The 19,397-nt window shown below is 41.0% G+C and overlaps 1 protein-coding gene across 1 annotated transcript in view; it reads left to right on the top strand.

Moving 5' to 3' along the window:
- The first annotated feature begins 16,793 nt into the window (after positions 1 to 16,793).
- Positions 16,794 to 19,397, top strand: part of ITCH (itchy E3 ubiquitin protein ligase) — a 57,251-nt gene continuing 54,647 nt past the window's right edge. Inside the window, exon 1 of the mRNA XM_060772326.2 lies at positions 16,794 to 16,889. The gene's annotated coding sequence lies outside the window, so the exon portion shown is untranslated. The remainder of the gene's footprint in view (positions 16,890 to 19,397) is intronic.

The following is a 19,397-nucleotide window of genomic DNA, read 5'->3' on the forward strand; positions in this document are numbered from 1 at the left end:
TATTTTCTTGACTTTCTGTGTAACTTGTATCTTTCTGTGTGCAATATCTATTTCTTATATATATATAATCTATAAAGGTGCTTATAAAGTGTATCCATATGTAGCCCAAAGACAGTCAACTCTCCGTGGCCCTGCCAAGATAATCCCTTCAGAACACGAAAGCATGAAAACCCTCTGGCCGCTTCTCAAGCGAGGTAACCATCAAATCCATTGTCTATATCAGGGGTCCTCACATTTTTTAAACAGAGGGCCAGGTCACAGTCCCCGAAACTGTTGGAGGGCTGGATTATAATTTGAAAAACAAATGAATAAATTCCTATGCACACTGCACATAACTTATTTACAGTGCAAAAACACTTTTAAACAATACAATAATTAAAATGAAGAACAATTTTAACAAATATAAGCTTATTAGTATTTCAGTGGAAACAGAAATACAACAGAAGCTCAGAGTACATGCATTTGTAAAACCTCTCTATTGACAGTCAAGCCTTCCTTAGGTGATCCCTCGTTGTCCGAATAGGATAGTATTGCTTATCCAACATAAACAGGTAGGCTGTATACTGGTGGATCTGTAGGTGACTGTGGAGCCCTATTCTTGATCTGCATCTTCCCTTGGAAAACGCCTGTGTGTGAGTTTTTTAATGTGTGGAGGTCAGTGCACAACTGATCAACATACAGTCTTCACAGAGTGAGGTTCCACTGGTGGCATAGTTTAATATGACGACAGTGGCTTCTCAATCTGTTACAGCCTTCTTCCGCCTTCACAGCCGTTGTAACATGTACCATGTTATCCTCCACTTGCTCCGCTGTTGAGGTCTTTGGGTCTTCAGACTGTGCTTGGTCTGAAACCTCCCCTGTGGCCACTCCTGGGAGTGCACGACTCCAGTCGTTGTGCCCGCAGGTTCATTGGAACACACAAGCCCCCTCACCACAACAAGGTGATAGTCCATCGAGCGGGGGCCAAGCCAAGCCCTGACTGCCCAATAACCTTTTGTTGAAGGAGCTCCACGCCTTTGCTTTTGGAAGCTCCGATCTTTGTTCAATATAGAACTGGACAGTTGAGCTACTCAACAAGTCATTAACATCTCACTGACAGTTTCTCTCTGGGTTACACCTCCTCCAAGGGGGCATCATATCAGCTGATTGGTCCCTCAGCCAGCTAATCCCTAGCCATTCTCCACCAAGGAAGCAGCGATATCAGGGGTACTCCCAACCAATCAGGCCCCTCTCTCAACCAATCAGGGAGGGGAGCAGGAGTTTTGAATAGCTGCCAAACTGTATAAAATGTCGTGCTTTCCTCTATATGTTTATGGTTGTACATTTTGAAGTATCCTGCTTGTACATGCATATCTTTTGGCCAAATTAAATTAAACCTCTGTGGCTTGCCTTCAGCCTGGTCCATTTAGTTTAGCAAATGCTCCTGGTCCGTTTAGTTTAGCAAACGCTCACCAGGCACATGCTGTTATCCAAACTTAACCACTACAAGCATATTGCCAAATTTAGGGCTGCTCAGTTCTTGCCCCCACATTAAAAGGAATTCCTACCATTGCCAGAGCTGAAGAAATTACTTTCTTCAGTATCTTCTGCTTAAGATGATTCCCTTGCTGACAAACTAGTAGAAAATGGGAAGCTGTGTTACAGCAAGCCAGGCTATTGATCCATCTAGTAAGCCCCAAAGTAACTCTCCAGCATGTCTAATGGCTCTTTAACCATCCTTCCCAGAGTTCCCGGGGACTGAATCTGGAATCTTTTGTGTCCAAAGCCTGTTATTTGATAGAAGTTGAAAGACAATACTTCTGTCTGTAGCAGCAAATTCTTCAGTAATTTGGTGCAGACCAGCAAGGGCTAGTTTGCTAATAAAGAGAATCAATGGCCCCATCTACACTGCCATCAGTTTCTGAATGCTTTAAACCAGATTATATGACAGTGTGTACACATATAATCCAGTCTAAATCAGATAATCTGCATTCAGAAACTGGTTTTTATGGTCAATATAGATGAGGCCAATAATAGAATAATAGATGGAAGCAGCTTGGAGAAAACAGAGTTGATTCACATTTGGGAAGATTGCGAACAGCTCTAGTACACTAACTTACTGTGTACCAAATACTGTAATTCCATTGTGCATATGTGTTGAGGGCTATCTAGGGGCATTTCCAGACAGGGCTTAAACCCATGCTGAAGCAGGTTTAAGAAACCTGCTTCAATGCCAGTTTAAGTCCCTATGCCAGCTCCAAAAAACGGGCTTTCTCAGTAACTTGCTAACTAAAGCAAATACTTGGCCATTTTGCTCCTTCCCACTCCTACCTCCTGCCGGAGCAGCGTAATGGCAGCCCAGAAAGGTTTTTTTTTTTTTACTTTTAAGGCTTTTGGGGGGGGGGGGGTTGGGGTGCCCTTTCAGTTCTCTGGGCTTATGGAGCCTGAAAAACCAAGGGGGCTGTGGGATCTCACCCCTGGGACTGCTCAGGAGTCAGTCCCCACAGGCCCCATACCCCATTAGACTCGCCCTTTCAGGAAGGCCCAGGTCTAATGGGGTATGTAATTAATTTGCAACAAAGCAGTATTTACCTGCTTTGTCCCAAATAAATTCACTTTTACCTGAGGCGTTCTTTGAGCGCCTCGGGTAAAAGCCCAACATGTCCCACATTTTGGGGCTTGTCTGGAAGGGTCCAAAGTTTTAGTAAAAAGTGAAGTAAATTCACCTTGCATTCCAGATAAATGATAGGCTGTTGCCAGCAGCACGATCCAGCAAATTTTGAGCTTTACTGATCAATGATTTTGGCTTTAAGAAGGTCTTAAATTGATATAATCAAAAGTGGCTTTGAAACTTAACTTGCCCCCTTAAGGCACCGGATCCTGTCTGACCTTGGAGCAAAATAGGTGCAGCCCTAGTTAGTACTTGGATGGGAGACAAACCCTTTGAAATTCTTGAGATCATCATAAGTCAACAGGCAACTTGAAGACTAGAACATGCATGCAGTCTTCAGTGATCAAGGTCTCCAGATAAAAGTTAAAGTTCCAGCCTCCAGCTAAAGTTAAACCCACAGGGGTAAAAAATAAATAAATTCTTTTTGAAGTTTTCACTTACTGAGCCAGTACTTTGCCCTTGAAATGCAGCAACCCATATCCTGTCGGTAGTTATTTAACTTTGGGAAAAAGAAATTCACAAGATACTGCTTACATTATATGGCAGAAGCACCTTTTGACTGCCATGGCAAAAATAGAAGGGTACACTTTTTCAATAAGCATTAACTCTTCTAGTAAGGCATTATGCAGATTTAGCTACACTTTGCCTAAACCTGAACTCCATGGTTGTTGTTGCAGTATTACAATGCCCTAACGTCTCTTCTTCTAGTTCTAACAGTAAATTGTACAATTATAAATTACAATAGAGTCTCACTTATCCAACCTTTGCTCATCCAATGTTCTGTATTATCCAACGCAGTCTGCCTCCCACCCGGATTCACAGCTGTTCCAATACATTGCCATGTTTTGGTGCTAAACCCATAAATACAGTAATTACTACATAACGTTACCATGTATTGAACAACTTTTTCTGTCTATTTGTTGTAAAACATGATGCTTGGGTGCTTAATTTGTAAAATCATAATGCAATTTGACTTTTAACAATCCCTTATTAGCCATATTTTTTGCTTATCCAACATTCTGCCGGCCTGTTTATGTTGGATAAGCAAGACTCTACTGTAACATGTTTATGCCAAATGTTAGAAGCTGCCTTTATCATCTGATGGAGGCTTGGTGGCATAAAATTTAGCCTATGAATCATTTGACCTTCGCACTCACCTCTTCATGCAGTGAGTACATCTAGCTCTAGCATTTGTCTGTATGCATATGGGCAAAGTTTAGGGATAGTCCAGTGTCACACTTTGCATCATTCATGCGTGTTTTGCAAAGTTGGGAGGAGTGTCTGCTATTCAAAAGCATCCCACATTGTTCCAGTTCTGCCTATTTTATTAATGTGGACAATCCATGATTAAAGAAAAAAATTAAATAGCAACATAGGGCCTTCTGACTGCTTGTTGAAAGAGGCTTTTGTCTGAAAGTTCCTATAGTTCATTTGCTAATTTAAGCACATATTGGCCAATTCCCCTTCCTGTGCTGACTGTACAGCAACTTCTCCCAGACATGTCCAATGGAGAAGGATTATGGAAAGTATAATCCAAGATATCTGGAGGACCAGAGATTCAACATTTTCAAATTATCTCATATTGTTGCATCTTTGAGCTGCTTTGGGTCCCATTCAGGGAGATGATAAATAAAGAGTTGTTGTTGTTATATTTGGGGCTTTGCGGCCATCCACTGTTGTCATGTGGATATACTTGTATAAAGTTTGTATTGTTGAAGGCTTTCATGGCCGGAATCACTGGGTTGTTGTAGGTTTTTTGGGCTGTATGGCTATGTTCTAGAAGCATTCTCTCCTGACCTTTCACCTGCATCTATGGCAGACATCCTCACAGACCTCACAACCTCTGAAGACACCTGCCATAGATGCAGGTTAAAAGTCAGGAGAGAATGCTTCCAAAACATGGCTATACAGCCTGAAAAACCTACAACAACCCTGTGTGAAGTTTGCTAGTCAGCCCCACAACATCATCCTTGCTCCATGTTCAACAATCAGCTATATACATATGGGCCTCAGACAGATTTACATATTTATTATTCTCCATTAATATCATAGCAGGCGGGTAGCCGAAGTTATGACTTAAATCAGTTACCATCCAGAAATCTTTCTTCTCTTACTATAACTTTCCTCCACCCAAAATGATTATGTGGTGGGGATGAGTAGCCCTCTAGTTGTTGGAATGCAGACCCCACCAGTTCAGCCCAGTCTAACCAGTGGTGAAGGAGTTGTGGTCACAATAATACCTGGAGGGCTACAAGCTGTTGTACTCTGTTCTGCACCTTTGAGGAATCTTACAGCTCCAGTTCTTCTTGCTATGGCATCCACTTGGCACATGCTTCCATGTGCAACACGATGCTTTTATTTGCACAGCTAAACGTTTTCCTTCATCTTGCATTTCTTCCCAGAAATTCTGTGCCCATCCCTCATGACCCTATATGTTTATGCCATGCATTTTCAAATGTAAAGTAAAATTCTGCATACCTGTTATTTCTCTGCTTTAGACAGTGACTAGAGGTTTTATAGAATTAAAATTCTGGGTGTCCCCATGTCTACCGACAGATATGTGCAGAATTTCAGTCCAGATCATTAGTTCATTTAGTCCATGAACTTATGCTCTAAAACAGGCATAGACAAAGGTTGGCCCTCCAGGTATTTTGGGCTTCAACTCCCACCATTCCTACCAGGCAGGGTAGGCTGTTAGGAATTGTAGGAGTTGAAGTCCAAAACACCTGGAGGGCCGAAGTTTGCCCATGCCTTGTCTTAAACAATCAATAGTTGAGTCAGTTAAGTAATGTATGATGTGTTTATATTGACTAGCTCCTTTCCCGTTATATGAACTTTCCTGGAGTTAAGTGGAAAAAACAAATACTCTTGCCCTACTCCCCAAATAACCCATGATAAAGATTTTTGGAGTTATAGTATTCCCATTCAAAATATCATTGTCATGCTGTCCTGGTGATTCCATATATTCCTAAGGTGTTTTTCCTATGCTGGTACCCTTCCTTTGTAAAGAGGCTATAGGTGTCCCTGTAGCCCCCCAACATGTCTCATTGGAAATCAGAGGTCTTACACTACAACACAACTCTAGTGTATTAAGCTTGGAAAGGTTTCCTTAATGAGAGATCAAAGTATTTGTTTAGGCTAGTTGTCACTTAGGTGGTAACATTCGGGCTGTGCCGCTTCATATGATGCAGAAGGTAAAGTTCTTTCAGAATTTTTCTAAGACCAATCTGACTACATAGCATGAACACTCCACAAAAAAGGTAAACTACCCAAATCCCTTTGTTGGCATTGAATGTTTGTCATATACAGTATGTTGGAAACTGTCCTGAGTCCCTTCAGGGCGGTCTACAAATAAAGATTATTATTATTATTATTATTATTATTATTATTATTATTATCTTCACATCTAGTTTCCCATGTAGATAAATATGTATGAGTCTGTACATGCCATTCTGATCTGTAGCCTGAGTCTATGGACCAGACACAAAAGTTCAGCTTAAACCCTTGGTGATACAGACTTCACGTCTTTAGCATCAAGGAACCTATCCACTGCTGATCCGCTTTTTCAGTACTTTGCTAAATAAAGAAATCTGGAAATACTTTAAAAATTGCCTAGAATGTTGTGCACTTTTGTTCAAATCCAGTAAATGGTCGACTGGACCTTTTCCCCATTTACTTGAAGATTGACTGTCCAGCAGAGGGCAGATATGCCCTACGCTACTCTGCAGATTTCTGGAAGGAGGATCTGTCTCCCAGCTGGATAAATGTGACTATCTTCTTCACTTGCAGAACAAAAAGCTAATTAACATTAGAAATAGTTTTACTTTTCTGTAGGAATGTATCAAACTATAAATTTGATAGGTGCTTATAAATATTTTTAAATGTTTTAGAACAAATTGCACTTTTGACATTCATAATTTTTGAATATGTGACATCAGCAACTTGGGTCCCCTAATGAGGAAAAACAGGAAATGTTGCCAATACAATTAGAGTTGTGCTGTTTGTACATCAGCAGAAGACCATCTTAATGTTTGATACAAACACTTGTGACCTGGCTCAAATCCCATACACTCTCAGATTATTATTTTATATTGGTTTGTAAACATCATTGTTATTATTATATAACCCTTCTGAAGGACATTGATACAAAAATTGTTGTATCAGAGCTGAGGAGGCTAAGTTTTAAAAGTAATTATTTATGTAACTTGGTACAATACGTACACAAACACATGCGCACAATTAGATACTTGTTACCACAAACTCTTTGTAACAAAAAATGGTGCTATTCCTCATTAATTTTGTTACTTTTTTAAAGGAATGTGGGCCTTGTTTTGCCCACCTCAGGATATTTTGCTTCATCATCAATTTGGGGGTTTTATCCAGGAAATAATTCTGGTTGTTTCAATGCTGCGTCATGCTTTTCCATGCTCCCAACTGAAAAATTAATAATAATAATAATAATAATAATAATAATACTTTATTTGTACCCCATTACCATCTCCCCAAGGGACTCGGTGCAGCTAACATGAGGCCGAGCCCAAATACAACAAGACATGCAATAATAACAACAATACAAGCAATTAAAATTAAAAAAAACATGGACAATAAGATATGCAACATTAACAATAAGACAACACACAATTAAAACTGTGGGAAGGCCAAATGTAAGATTAAAATTGAAAATGCTGGAGCATGGGCGAAAAGGTGGTAGTGGCCTTTGTGGAAACATACAAGCAGACTTAAAATGTAAAGTGCTTCGGAGGACAAAGTGCTATGGGATCATTATTCTGGGAAGGCACACTGGAACAACCACGTCTTCAAGCTCCTCCTAAAGACTGCCAGAGGAGGAGGCTTTTATAATATGTTTGGATCAGAAACAAGGAAAAATGTTTCTATTCTCCCCAAAGTCTACATCGATAACACAAGAAAATTCTTCTCTGCCATATGAAAGACAAACTTTTCTCTAAATGGAGTTGAACCTCCTTCTAGCAGAAGGAGTCTGAGGAGTCGGTTCCAACTGACTTTCTTTTCAAACTTCACTGCATCCACAGTTTCTGAACTGTCTACAGATCAGTCACAGTTTGTAATCCAGGATGTACACATTAAGGAACAGCTATGGGAAAAGATAAGAAAGTACAGTCTGGAAAGTTCACAAATATATATATATATTTCATATGTATGTGTTTGTGTACCTCTTACTGGTTCCATAGGACCAATTCTGTATCCACAAATTGAAAATATTAGTAAATATATGCCCAAACGCAAAGCTTGATTTTGCCATTTATATAAAGAAAACCATTTTACATCATCATTGCATGTAATGGGACTTCAGCATTCATGGATTTTGGTCTTCATGGAGGTGGGTAGGAGGGTCCAGGAAGCAAACCCCAGTAGATATCAGGGGAGCACTGTATTGCAACCACAATCATGGTTTAAGTCTTAAAAGTCTTTGATAATAATGCAACAAGTTATATGTTAAACTGAACCCATATCATAACTTCCATGTCCAGTGAGGTACTTCTGCAGGACATGATAACAGGGTTATCTCGTACATAAACTGCTCAGGGGTATCGCAACTTTGGATGTAAACTTTAGTAGAAATGTGAAAAATAAATTCCACTTTAAGAGCCTAGGCCCTTCTCTTCTTCAGCTCTTTCTGAACTCAAACAATATGTACAACCATTTCCTTAGGGTCTCCCCACCCATTGGATCAGACCAAAAATCGAAAGGAGTTACATGTTTAACTCCTAAACACACTTAAGTCCATGGAGGAATATTCGAACAATATATATAGTTCCCAACATGTAGAAAACATGCATATTTGGAGAAAAAACTAAAAAAAGGAACCAAGCATAGACCAGATGTGGAAGTGGTCAAGGGAGGAAGTGAATTTTATAGATGTTCACATCCTTACCTGGCAAATGAAATTGTGATGGCCTATTAATAAATCATTTCAGAGTGATGTCATTTCCTTTTCTAGACACCTCAAAATACCTTGCCAGCTTTCCAATTATGCACTGAAGATCAGGTCGAGGTTGTCACGTTTATAAATATCAGACAGAACTAACTAGCCATGTTTTCGATTCATCATACTTGTTTTTCAGGAAATGCTAATAACTGCCAGCCTTTACAAAAGACTTTTGTTTCTATTGTATATCAGAAAGTCTGTCCATTTATTTTCCCTCCGTTGGCTCATCTGAGAGTGAGTAGGAGTAGACAAAGTGGAATTTAAAACATGACTGTTAATTAACATCTGCCTCCTCTTTTGTGTGCCATGACATTTTCAGTGTCAGAAAGGAGGCAAGTATATTTGGGCTGAAGAAATAGAAGAAGCACGAGGAGGGCTTGGGGTGTTGGAAGACTGAGGTCTTCTATATGAACACACTCATAATCAGAGGTCTTCTGAAGTTCTGTGTTCTGTTCTCATGAACAGGAGTAGAAAGTTCTATTTACTAGCTTTCCACACTTAAATTAAGACAATTTTGACAGGCCTTTGAGAATTGTTATTGGACATACAGATAGTTTCTACTGTTTTATGTCTCTTAAGAGAGCCAATTTTGTGTAGTGGAGTAAGTACTAGGCTAGGACTGTGAGAGACCAGGGTTTAGATCTCCACTTGGTCATGGGAACCCACTGGTGAACTTGGGTAGGTCACACTTTTTTAGTTTCAGAAGAAGACAAAGACCCTTCTGAAAAAAAATCTGCCAAGAAAACCCAATGATAAGTTTACCATAAGCCAGAAATAACTCGGAAAAACACCAGAGTCTGATTCTCTCAGACTTAAAAGAAGGCAAAGGCAAACACTCTCTGAACAAATCTTGCCAAGAATAACCCATGGTAAGTTGATCTTACCATGGACATATGTCAGAAATAACTTGAAGGCACACAATAACAAAATGTACAAGATGTTATTTGATATCTTTTCATTCTTTTGTTGTTGTTGTTGTTGTTTTCCTTTTTTTATAGTCTACTTGTAAACTTTTTTTGCCACAAGTTTCTAATTGTATTTGTTTCAGTGGTTGGAAGGCACCTTGAGTCTCAAACTGGGAAATAAAGAAATATAACAGTTGTCGTCATCAGAACTTCCATGTCTATTACAGCAGTTAATTTATCTGTTTAATATTATTATTATTATTATTATCATCATCATCATCATCATCAATCATATTTATTTATACCTCAGTTTATCTACCCCTAAGGGAGAAACTATATAGAAACTGTTTTGTAATTTATTGTTGCAACAAATCTTGGAGTGAGATCATTTTTAATAGTCTATGAGATTGCCCTAAGAAACAAATTTACCTGCATGAAATCATTGTCTGTGTGAAGGTATTATTTGAATCCCCCAGGTTTAAAGCAGGTATTCTGCTGGCTCAAGCTCCTTGTAGTGCCTAGGCTCAATCTCCAAGTGCCTAGGGAGCATTACATTTGCAAGATCTTGCTGCGCAAAATGTAAATAGGAAATCATTTCAAAAGGACAGGTTAAAATCTAAGTACTGTCACAAGTACAATGACTACTCCTACTCAATTCAATGATATAATTATGTCTCAAATTATGGAGGCCCACGTCTACCTGTTCTGTAACTCGTAAATAATCCGATATTACAAATCTTCACTGTTGATGCTACAAAGGCATTTATAAGTATGAGTCCTGTCAAGGTGCAGCATAAAACATTTTATTAGTCTTGGGTGCTTCCAGATAAGGTTGTTATTAAAGAAAGAGGTTAAAGAATGATGGAAGTGGTGTTCTAGTGTTTTAATTGAAAAGTTTTAATAGCTTTTTACCTTTTTATTGCATTTTATTGTTTTACTGAAGGAGTAAATAGTTTTGATACTGTAATACAGTTGAATTTTATTTTAATTTTCCCTTTTTGTATGTTTTTAATTGTATTAATCTTTTTTTAAATTATGGAGAACTTTGAATCTAATTTTTTGGGGGGTGGGGGAGCAGGATAATAGTAAAATGATGATGGTGATGCAATCATTGTGCCCCATTCATAGGATTTCACATCATGATGTCATATGGACATATTGTATGAATCCATGTTTGGGGCAGAAAAATGACAGGATAAAACTTGTCCAGAAGCAAAAAGTAATCTATTAAGGAGTAAGAGATCGAATAACTGCAGATTGCCTTTTGACTGGCAATGAAGGAAGCTGTCCATGGGTGCATCTACACTGCAGAATTAATGCACTTAATGCACCACTTTGACAGCCATGGCTGACTGCTGTGGAATCATGGAAGCTGTAAATGGGGAGGCACCATTACTATAAGGAAGAGAAGGCTAAATACCGTGTAAACCAGGGTGTCAACCTCATTTTCATCGAGGGCCACATCAGAATTATGGTTGCCTTCAAATGGCAGCTGAATCTATGGACAGAGAATCCATGGATTCAGAGGGCCCGCTACACGCACACACACACATATACATAGTGATCAGTGCTCTTTACTTTTTACCCAATTTGGGTCTTCATATGACAACTCTCATCACTACTATTGATTATTTGCCATGCAGACTGGGGATAATAGGAATTGCAATCCAACAGCACTTGTGGTTCTGAGGTTGGAAAAAGACTAAAGGACATTTTACAATACGCCACCATATCCACAAGCCTTGTACCTAACTTCAAACCCCACTATTCTGACTAAACAGAATTGCAGCCTTCTAGATGTTACTGTATCACAATTCCCATCAGCTCTGTCATGATGTCTAATGATGAGGAATGCAGTAGGTGTAGTCCAGCATCTGGAGCACCACTTAAAATGACATAGTGCACCAGTTTTGGCCCGCAAGCCTTGAGTTTGACACACGTGCTGTAAACCTACAACTCCCAGGATTCCACTGCATTAAGCCATGGCAGTTAAAGTGGTGTTGAACTGTATCCATTCTACAGTGCAGAATGGATAACTTGTGTCTGAGTATGATTATCTTCCAAAAGTAGAATCTTAGTGGTGGAAGCAATCGAAACAAAATCCCACATGGAAGCAATATCCACACATGAGAAGATTGCTTTCCCCAAACTAATCCATGTACCTATAATAACTGAGACAATGTTATGTCATTCTTTGGAGCTTTGCATTAGTTAATTAATTTAGTCTGGACCCACCATAATTTAGTGCCATAAACCAATTAGTAGGCACGAACAACGGGCTGGTCTTTAATAACTGACAGTTTCAACTATGCAAAGTTTCATAGTCCTTTTTTAGGTCCACTCAAAATCTGCTGTTTTAAACATATTTACCATTTAAACCTACTTGAAGCTCTGAGTTACATTGGGTTGGGTTATTTCTTCAAAATAAACATCTGAACAACCATGGTTAGGCCTCAGTGTTTAGTTGCTTAATCACTTGAACAAAAAATTGGGTGAGAGGACTGTGGTAAAATTGTAAAATTTGGAAGGGGGCTTTTGCTAAGACCTGGGTGGTGGTGGCATCATTATGGAAACTTACTTAGGTGGGTTGTCCTCCAAGTTCGGTGTCCTGGTGGTGGGTCCGTAGGTGACTGTGGAGCCCTATTCTTGATCCACATGTTCTCCCACAGTGAGGGCATCGGTTTCCAGGTGGAAGGCGGTCCTGGTCGGGGTTGGCTTGACACGCCTTCCTCTTGGCACATTTCTCTCTTTTGCCCTCCATTCGTGTCTCTTCAAATTCTACAGCACTGCTGGTCACAGCTGACCTCCAGCTAGGGTGCTCAAGGGCCAGGGCTTCCCAGTTCTCGGTGTCTATGCCACAGTTTTTAAGGTTTAAGTAAGTACTGTGCAGCAATATTACAAAAGTCTAAAGTCTGCTTATAAGCATCTCACTAAATTAGAAAGAAAACAAAAGTGGGGTGCATGAGTTAAAAGTTACTTGTGGCAATCCTTGTAAGGATCGCAGAGAACCAAAGTTATAAGACATTAATTCTACAGTGTAGGCATGTCCTTGGAACAACACTTGTAGGACCTTCCCAAAGGAGAAGTAAACTGTTGCTGAGAGCAGTGCGGTGTTCTTTAGTACTGTTGCTATTTATCAAAACTTGTCTGTATTTGACACATTCGTATTTTGGGACATGGTGAACCTGTTGTTATCTTTCAGAGCCAGACTGTACTTCTATAATTACACAACACAGAGCACTGATCTTGCCTTTCTACCACATCTTCTTTCCAATGACCCCATTTAACTCTGAAAAATATACACTTCTCAATTTTCACAGATATCCTATATACTATATTTACATTAATAGCTGGCTTTTCAACACAAGCCAAATCTTTCTCTTTTCCACTCTTCCAGTGAATATATATCCAAGCAACCAGCTTAGACCATTTATTGCCCTCTCCTATTTAAATATCCATTTAGTACTGCAATAATGTATGTCCTGCTCTCAATCATGCAAATTGACATGGTGCACCTGTCACCCCAATCTCTTTAAAGGCATAGCTTTAGAGACATGGCCATCAAAATAACCAGGCATTTCTTGCAGTCAGAAAGTTTTATTCTGAAACACTTTAAAAAGATAGAATAATACAGAGAACTGAAGCTCTAGGGGTGCCACCAAAATGGAGGAACCCTGAGCAATGATAGCACATTCTCTTTGATAGTTTCACAGTGCTGTGCCACCCTTTTGGGGCATCACTCAACCAGACAATTTCACATCATGGTCCATGTCCCCACCCTGCAACCCCCTTTTGTTCAGTTCTTATCAGTAGGAATCCTTCGTCCCAACCCACCATGTACAAGGTGAGTGCTGACGATAATAGGCAGGCAAGATTCTGGCAAACCTTCAGCTTATCGAGGCCATCTGTGTCCGGCAGGGTGGGGTGCGGGGTGCTCACACACCTATTGGAAAAAACAGTGGGGCAATGTAATGTACACAAAATAAGTGTTTATCCCATATTATATGACAGTGGAAACTCATACAATCCAGCTCAAAGCAGACAACCTGGGATCAGATCCTGGGATATAAGGACAGTGTAGAAAGGGCCTTATCTGCCAAAGCTTCAAGATGAATTCATTTCTTAAAGACTTGTTTCGTTATGACATCTCCAAAACCAAGAGTATTTCTTGTAAAAACTGTCTTGCTACTGCATGACTAGAGGTGCTTGGTGTAAACAACCTGAATGGAATTTCCATAAAATAAGTTCCTTGGACCATTTGAGAATGCATCTCCATTGTAAAAATTAATAGTTTGATCCCACTTTAAGTGTCCTGGTTCAATGTTATGGTACCTTGGGAGTTGTAGTTTGCATGAGGCAGCAGTACTCTTTGGCAGAGAAAGCTAAAGGCTTTGTACCACAATCACACATCATCAGCGATTATTTGTGTTCGAGTAGGATGGCCTTCCAAGGGTAAGGTATTGACCGTAGGTCCATAGGTGACTGTGGAGATCTATTCTTGAGCCTCATGTTCTTCCACAGTGAGTAGGTTGGTTTCCAGATGAAAGATGGTCTCGGTCAGGACTGGCGGAAGGGAGAAACGCATCTTCCTCTTGACGCGTCTTGCTCTTGACATGTTTCTCCCTTTCGGCCTCCATTCATGCCTCTTCAAATGTCACAGCACTGTTCGTCACAGCTAATCTCCAGTTACAGCGCTCAAGGGCCAGGGCGTCCCAGTTCTGAGTGTCTATGGCACAGTTTTTAAGGTTGGTTTTAAGCCCATCTTTAAATCTCTTTTCCTCTTCACTAACATTCAGTTTTCCATTCTTCAGTTGGGAGTAGAGTAACTGCTTTGGGAGATGGTGGCTAGTCCAGTGGAGGTGATGGCGGAGGATCATCGCTTCAGTGCTGATGGGCTTTGCTTCTTCCAGCACGCTGACGTTTGTCCACTTGTCTTCCCAAGAAATTTGCAGGATTTTCCAGAGGCAGCACTGATGGAATTATCCCAGGAGTTGAGTGTGACATTTGTACAGTCCATGTTTTGCAGGCAACAACAGGGTTGGGAGGACAATAGCTTTATAAACAAGCATTTTGGTCTCCCTACAAATGTCCTGATACTCAAACACTCTCTGCTGCATTCAGAAAAATGCTGCACTCACAGAGCTGAGACGGTGTTGCATTTCAGTGCCAATGTTGACTTTTGTGGACAGGTGGTTGCCAAGATAGCGGAAATGGTCAACATTTTCTAATGTTACACCATTAATCTTTGATTGCTGTTTTTAAATTGTTTTAAATTGTTTTTAAATTGTGTTCAATTTTAGCCTGTTCTTGTAAGCCGCTCTGAGCCCCAGGGGAGTGGTGGCATATAAGTTCAAATAATAAATAAATAAATAAATAAATAAATAAATAAATCTGTATTTCTGGCATTGCAGAAGGATTGGTTGGTGACTGCTAGAAGTGCACTTCGATTTTCTTGATATTCAATGAGAGACCAAGGAGCCCCCGGTGGCGCAGTGGATTAAATCTTTGTGCTGGCAGGACTGAAGACTGACAGGTTGCAGGTTCGAATCCGGGGAGAGCATGGATGAGCTCCCTCTGTTAGCTCCAGCTCCCCATACAGGGACATGAGAGAAGCCTCCCACAAGGATGGTAAAATATCAAAACATCCTGGACATTCCCTGGACAAGGTCCTTGCAGATGGCCAATTCTCTCACAACAGAAGCAACTTGCAGTTTCTCAAGTCGCTCCTGACACACACAAAAAAATGAGAGGCCGAGCTTCTTGTATGCTTCTGCCAAGGTGTTTCGAGTGGCTTGTAGGTCGTCTTCTGAATGAGCACAGATTATCATCAGCATATTGGGGGTCTAACAGATGTTGTTGTGACCATGGTTTTGGCTTTCAGTCTGCTGATATTAAATAGCTTACCATCTGTCCTATGGATGACTTCCTTGTGGGAGGCTTCTCTCATGTCCCTGCATGGGGAGCTGGAGCTAACAGGGGGAACTCATCCATGCTCTCCCCGGATTTGAACCTGCGATCTGTCGGTCTTCAGTCCTGTTTTGTTGTTGTTCATTCGTTCAGTCGTCTCCGACTCTTCGTGACCTTATGGACCAGCCCACGCCAGAGCTCCCTGTCGGCCGTCACCACCCCCAGCTCCTTCAAGGTCAGTCCAGTCACTTCAAGGATGCCATCCATCCATCTTGCCCTTGGTCGGCCCCTCTTCCTTTTACCTTTCACTTTCCCCAGCATAATTGTCTTCTCCAGGCTTTGCTGTCTCCTCATGATGTGGCCAAAGTACTTCAACTTTGTCTCTAGTATCCTTCCCTCCAGTGAGCAGCCGGGCTTTATTTCCTGGAGGATGGACTGGTTGGATCTTCTCACAGTCCAAGGCACTCTCAGCACTTTCCTCCAACACCACAGTTCAAAAGCATTGATCTTCCTTCGCTCAGCCTTCCCTAAGGTCCAGCTCTCACATCTGTAGGTGACTACAGGGAATACCATGGCTTTGACTAGGCGGATCTTTGTCATTTCTCTTACTTTGTGACAAATCTTCAGGATTCAGCATCTTGACTATGCGGATCTTTGTTGCCAGTGTGATGTCTCTACTCTTTACGATTTTATCGAGACTGGACATTGCTCTCCTCCCAAGAAGTAAGCGTCTTCTGATTTCCTGGCCAGTCTGCATCTGCAGTAATCTTTGCACCTAGAAATACAAAGTCTGTCACGGCCTCCGCATTTTCTCCTGACACACACAAAAAAATGAGAGGCCGCGCTTCTTGTATGCTTCTGCCAAGGCATTTCGAGTGGCATGTAGGTCTTCTTCTGAATGAGCACAGATTACATTATCATCAGCATATTGGAGTTCTAACAGATGTTGTTGTGACCATGGTTTTGGCTTTCATTCTGCTGAGGTTAAATAGCTTGCCATCTGTCCTATGGATGATTTCCACACCACTACCCTAGCATTAAATCGGTGTCAAAGCGTGTTAAATCTACAGTGCCCCTTTCTGGAAACATGAGCGTGACACAAAGAAATAAAAGGACTTGTGTACTTGAAAGTTGCGGCATAACAGCTGGGCAAAAGGTCAAAACCCTTCCTTCTGCGTCAACAGGATCAAAGCGAAACCCACAAGTCGAACCAGGCTCTTCCTTCTCACCCGAATCAGCAGGCTTCCCTCCCCCTCCCCTCCCGGCTTTCCGCGGTAACCAATCAGAGCGAGCGCGAGCCTTCCCGAGGCCTGCTGGGGCGTGTAGTCCCGCGCCCACCTTCGTGCTCCTCGCGCCTCTTGCGCATGCGCCCGCGCTGCCCGACTTTGGAGAGTCGCCGCCTCAGGTTGGACTTGGACTGGCTGCCATCTTAGGCGAGAAGCCGTCGCCTGTCGGGCTGGTAAGGAGGAAGTGCGCCGCGGGGCCGGAGGGGCAGCCAGGGAGGGTCTGCCTCAGGGGTGGGCCTGGTGGGAGAGGAGTGGGCTGTGGGGCGGAGGACTTTGGCGTGGGCATCTTGATGGCTGTCTACGAGGAGGAAGGAGGAAGCCTGGGGGAGTAGGCCTGGAGGCAGGGGGTCGCCTCAGGTGCCTCCCAGTAGAATACTGTTGAAGAAGAAATACCCCCAACCCTTGGCTTCCTTTGCTCTCCCTCAAAAGCTCAGAGGCACGCCGCTCCCTGGATTCCTGGCTGTATTTTGAAGCCTATCATTCCTTGGTGGAGAGGCCCTCTTTCTTTAATTCCGCCATTCATTCACCCCCTCCCTCCATAATAGGCGATTGTTTGGTCAGATCTTGAGGCCTTCTGTTGTCCAGAGATATATATTATAATAGTGATGATGATGATGATTTTAATTTGTGACCCGCCTCTCCTCACAGATTATACTATAGTTCAAATACATAGCTGCTTTGAGTACCCTGTATTGAAAGAGAGGATGATAATAGCAAAGCAAATAACAACAACAGTAATGGTAATGATAAAATGCATAAAAATACATAGCTGCTTTGAGTATCCTGTATTGATAGAAAGGTAGGATGATAATAAAGCAAATAATAATAACAGCTCTAATGGTAATGATAAAATACACAGCTGTTTTGAGTCCCTGCATTGAGAGAAAGGTGGGATAATAATAAAGCAAATAATAACAATAACAGTAATGGTAATGATACAGTGCATAGCTGCTTTGAGTACCCAGTATTGATAGAAAGGTAGGATGGTAATAACGCAAATAATAATAACAACACTAATGGTAATGATAAAATACACAGCTGTTTTGAGTCCCTGCATTGAGAGAAAGGTAGGATGGTAATAAAGCAAATAATAATAATAATAACTCTAATGGTAATGATAAAATACATAGCTGCTTTGAGTCCCTGCATTGAGAGAAAGGTGGGATAATAATAAAGCAAATAATAACAATAACAGTAATGGTAATGATACAATACATAGCTGCTTTGAGTACCCTGTATTGATAGAAAGGTAGGATGATAATAAAGCAAATAACAATAACACTAATGGTAATGATAAAATACAGGCTGCTTGGAGTAGCCTGTATTGAAAGGTAGGCTAATAAAAGAATAATAACAGCAACTGCAATAGTAATGATAACATACATAGCTGCTTTGAGTAGCCTGTATTGAGAGAAAGGTAAGATAAAAATAAAGCAAATAACAACAACTAATGGTAATAATAATAATACAGTTCTTGTATTTGTTACCAGCCTCTCCACATGTCTCAAAGGCAGAGTACAGTATAGTTAAAACACATTACTGCCCCCCCCCAGTCCCTGTATTTAGAAAAAGATGGGATAACAATAAAGCAAATAATGATGACAATTGTAGTAATAATAACACCTTGTATTAGTTACCTGCCTCTCCTGAAGGCTCAAGGCAGAGTACAACATAGTTTAAACACACTAAATACATAGTTGCCTTGAGTCCCTGTATAGGGAGAAAGGTGGGATAAAAACCAAGCAAATAAATATAATAGTAGTAGTGATAGTAAGAATAATACTTTATTTGTTACCTGCCTCTCCTCGTGGCTGAAGGCAGGATATAATATAAATACATAAAATACATAGCAGCCCTGAGTCCCTGTATCACAAGAAAGCCAGGATAAAAATAAAGCAAATAAATATAATAGTAGTGATGATGATGATGATGATACAGTATTTGTTAGCCAGCTCTCCTCATGCCTCAAGCCAGGTACAATATAGTTAAAATATTCTCCTATGTCTGAAGAAAGGTGGAATGTCATTTGATAAGGGATGTGATTTTTGGAAATCCCAGGTTTTTAATTTCACTTGCCAGCAGGCCTCTAGGTACTATTTTCTGTTCCTCTTCTGCTCTTTAATCTGCCACCTCTTCAGGATGTATTGGTATCAAAACATATTCCTTGTTCTTATTCCCTGTGGTTTGCATGTGTCTCTGTCATCTAGTGGCCATATCAAAGCAGCACTAGCTACTACTTACTGGGAAATCCCGCCCATCTTTGGAAAGAAGCCAGTGGATAAATTGGTAGGTTAGTCTGGAAGGGAAAACCCTGGATCAAATGCTCACCTAGCTGTGACACTTTGTGGGTGTGCTGTGCATATATGGGATGCCGTGGAGTCCTATTCAACTAGGACTCGGCTTGGCACATGGCCCTGTTTATTTACAATCTCCTTTGACACTGTTGTTATGTTTATCCTACCAAGGTACCTAATTTCTGCATGAACGGTGAACTGGTTTTTGCTGGGTGCTCTCTTGTGTCCTTCCTGTCATCTCACATGTTTATTGTGAGGCTCTAGCGTCTAAATAGCCTATAGGCACCAGATCCTGTCTGATCTTGGAAGCTATGTGGGGTCAGCCCTGATGAATACTCAGATGGGAGACTGCTGATAAATACCAGGTGCTGTAGGCTATATTTCAGA

This window comes from Anolis sagrei, chromosome 4, assembly GCF_037176765.1.
Source record: "Anolis sagrei isolate rAnoSag1 chromosome 4, rAnoSag1.mat, whole genome shotgun sequence".
NCBI lineage: Eukaryota > Metazoa > Chordata > Lepidosauria > Squamata > Dactyloidae > Anolis > Anolis sagrei.